Source organism: Austrofundulus limnaeus, unplaced genomic scaffold, assembly GCF_001266775.1.
Source record: "Austrofundulus limnaeus strain Quisiro unplaced genomic scaffold, Austrofundulus_limnaeus-1.0 Scaffold43, whole genome shotgun sequence".
NCBI classification, from domain to species: Eukaryota; Metazoa; Chordata; class Actinopteri; order Cyprinodontiformes; family Rivulidae; genus Austrofundulus; species Austrofundulus limnaeus.
This window is the reverse complement of record NW_013952445.1, coordinates 461,557-464,947: the sequence shown is the minus strand read 5'-3', so window position 1 is coordinate 464,947 and position 3,391 is coordinate 461,557. Positions and strand designations below refer to the sequence as shown.

At 37.3% G+C, this 3,391-nt stretch overlaps 1 long non-coding RNA gene across 1 annotated transcript in view; it reads right to left on the bottom strand.

Annotated features, from left to right (window-relative positions):
• The window catches only part of LOC106516945 (uncharacterized), an 88,734-nt gene extending 85,770 nt beyond the window's left edge, over positions 1 to 2,964 (bottom strand). Inside the window, exons 1-2 of the long non-coding RNA XR_001310139.1 lie at positions 2,907 to 2,964; positions 2,552 to 2,699 (exon numbers count right to left, since the gene is read on the bottom strand). This is a non-coding gene — a long non-coding RNA (uncharacterized LOC106516945). The remainder of the gene's footprint in view (positions 1 to 2,551; positions 2,700 to 2,906) is intronic.
• Positions 2,965 to 3,391: the final 427 nt, after the last annotated feature.

The following is a 3,391-nucleotide window of genomic DNA, read 5'->3' as shown; positions in this document are numbered from 1 at the left end:
GCGTAAACATGGCACTGTTTATTACCTTTTTTTTTTGTCTGCTTGAAAACGCGGAAAACAACTCTAAGTGCAGTAGGGATGCCAGACCTGTATATGGCGCTGTGCTGCTTCCATAAAAATACACCGAAAAACAAAACTATTTAAAAATAAATAAATAAATAAATAAAAATAAAATGCAGGAAACATGTATGAAATGTTTCCTACATAAAATAAGGCCCTCAGGGCGTATGTTATATTGGATTAAATGAGGTTAATCCAGTTCAAAATTTAATTTTTTCTGAGATCAGGACTCTTTGAACCGATGATTCTGCTGATCCGACATCAGCCGCTCTTTTCTACATGACTGAAGTAAATCTAKTCCTGCAACTATATTTACCTAACCCTACCCTACAGGGCATTTTCTGTCTACTCTTGTTGACTCACATGCAATGTAAAGAAAGCCGGTTTCCAAATAAGCTATACTGAACTGAACTAAGTTTAGCTTCCATGCTGAAATGAAACAGGACAGAAGATTCAATATTTAAAGAGCCAACAGGGCATTTATTCARCTGTTAATAACAACCTTTCTACAGAACTGGACTTCAAAAAATCTATAAATTTTAACTTCTGTGGAAGTTATTTTTTTTCCATCAGCCTGTTGTTAGAAATGCAGATAACAGGTTAAACACAGCTAATTCTTAAACAGGCTGCTCAATTTCGAGTGCAGCATTTGATGCAAAGCCTGCAGAGCTGCAGGATTGTTGCAGTTGTCGAAACTCTGAGTGTCTCGACAAACAAGCTGAAGATCAACGGAGCGTCTCGTCTGACGGCTTCAATAAGTGCTACTCCTTTAAGATGGGCTCATTTCTTGTTTTAAATTCTTCTTTAAAATTAAAATTTTATTTTAGATATATATTTTTTTGGTTTGTTTCTGGTGCTGTTGAAGCTCACCCGAAAGAATCCCTTTTTTATTTTTATTTTTTGTTTAAGGCAGGCATCACCTTGTCAGCCAGTTTCATCCTTGTGATCAAAAGATGAGCGGTTATCCCGGGGGAGTGAAAACTGCAGATATTCAAAATGAGCTCATTGTAACTGTGGGATAATAACACAGACACCCCGCACGGATGCAAAGTAGGTTATTGAATCCGCCAGAAAACGCTGTCAAACAGTCAGCCTCGGTTGAAGAAGGGGAAAAAAAGACGACGCTAAAAGACTTGAAGTAACACGGAAATGCTGATTAATGTTCATATTTACAGAAAATAAATTATTCAAGTCTAATAAAATATGAAAACAACAAATGCAGCTTTATATTCCTAAAACTCTCACTTTTATTGCCTGACATCTAATGGTTGAAAGGTTGGGCAACAACGTATTTATTTTGCTCATGTACAGTATGTGCATGTGTGTGTTAGCAAAATATCACTGTCAGTTTTACTGATATTAACCTAGATTTGGTGCARTTTCAGCTGAGACTGATTTCCAACACACATTCTGAGCACAGAGTGCACAAACTGTGTTTAAAATGTTGCCAGTAATATTTGACCTCAACTTGGTCTGTTAGCAAAATATCTCATGAGCCACAGGATGGATTAAAATCAAACTATTAAAACTTAATCATCAGACGTGCATCTAAAATTGATTAACTTTTGGATCCAACCAAATTTAAGCTGTGTGCCAAATCTAACTGACATTATAAAACTCAAAAATTACTATAATTCAGCCATTTTAACATTTATTGTGTTAAACTTTGGCGTGGTTGTAGATGAGAGGAATTTACAAGACATACATGAAGCGCTGCTCATTGTGTGACATCTTAGCTTAAAACATTAACATTTACTGTGAGTCAACCCTGTTTGTCTGTTGGTAAAATATCTCATTAACCAGCAAATGGATGTTAATGAAACTTTTAGAAAATAGTCATTGGATGTGCAACTATAGCTGATTAACTTTTGCAGCCAATCTAACTCAGCCATATTATCACAGCCAACTGACATTAGAAAGTGCATAAATTGCTTTATTGTTGTCATTTTTCCAGATACTGTGCTAAAAAGATTGGTGTGGTTGTATCTGAGACTCCCATAGTGTGGATTTTCTCTTGCTTCTGGCAAAGAATGCTTGGAGAATGTAAAACATGGCAATAAAAAAAACTGCAATGCATTGCTCATTTAGTTAAAGATATACATTTAGTGAAGCTTTTATTGTTTTCACACATTTCATTAATCAGAGCTATTGTCCTGCATTACAGCAGCAGCTGACACAAATCCCACTATAAAACATATATTAGATTTTGACATATTTTAGCTCTTTATCTGAAGCCTTTTAATAAGATTATTTTCCAGAAGAGTTTCTGCAAAAACCGAGAAGAACCTGCTTCTTTCAGTCAACGTAACAGTCGCAACAGTTGCACAGATGACGATTGCAGAAACGTGTCCAGACAACTATAAGCTCAAAGACTAAAATAAGTGTGCAGACAATGTTGAAAATTAGACCATATTTGCTTGAATCTGTGGTCCACGTCTCAACCTGCCTGTAAAATATGGCATGAAAGAGAAATGAGAAGACTCTGACTGACCTCTGGCTGTCTCAGAAGGCCCAATCTGTGCGTTTGATGTAAGAGCGGGCTGCTGCGTGTTCAGCGTGCTGGAAAACAGAAGATCTCACATTTTCATTAAGCTCCATGCTCCATTTATCTTTCCAGGAAACTCTGGCACATTTCCAGGCTGTCAGGGAACWCACAGTATGGATATATTAATGTAATAAATTCCCTCTCCAAACTCATCGCATATTCATGCTCTCAGATTCAGACTTTCTCATGGAGTGGAAGAGGAATGTGGTGGTTAAAGAGAAGGGAAAAGGCTTTCTGTCCATCAGTATAACTTTTAAATATAATGATTTTTTTTAAGAACAGGTAGTCAGAAATAACCTACTTGAACTCATGAAGATGGTAGAATGCTGGAGTGAGTCAGTGTCAGAACTCGTTATCCAGCASCTGAGCTCACAGGCTGAACCAGAGCAGGTGGGCGTGGCAGACGCTCAGCACGAGGCAGACTAATCAGAAATGCATTCAGAACCAAATACAGTATTAACCAAACAAAGCACACAGATCCTAACATTATTATTGTGAGCAACAATAATAATAAAATAAAGCTTTAATTCTCATTTCATCTCATTTGTAATCTTTTGCCGGCATTAATGAATATTTATGTTTACCTTAGTCATGCCATTATYTGTAAGAATTGGTTTGGTTGGCTTGTCCTGGCCATTGTTCATTTAGAGCAGGGCTATTCAACTGGCGGCTCGTGGGCCACATTCATCCTGAGGGTGACTTCAGTCTGGCCCACCAATGGTTTCTTTAAAAAGCAATTAGGGGTGCAACGATACAGAAAATTCACGATTCGGTTCGGTTCGATAC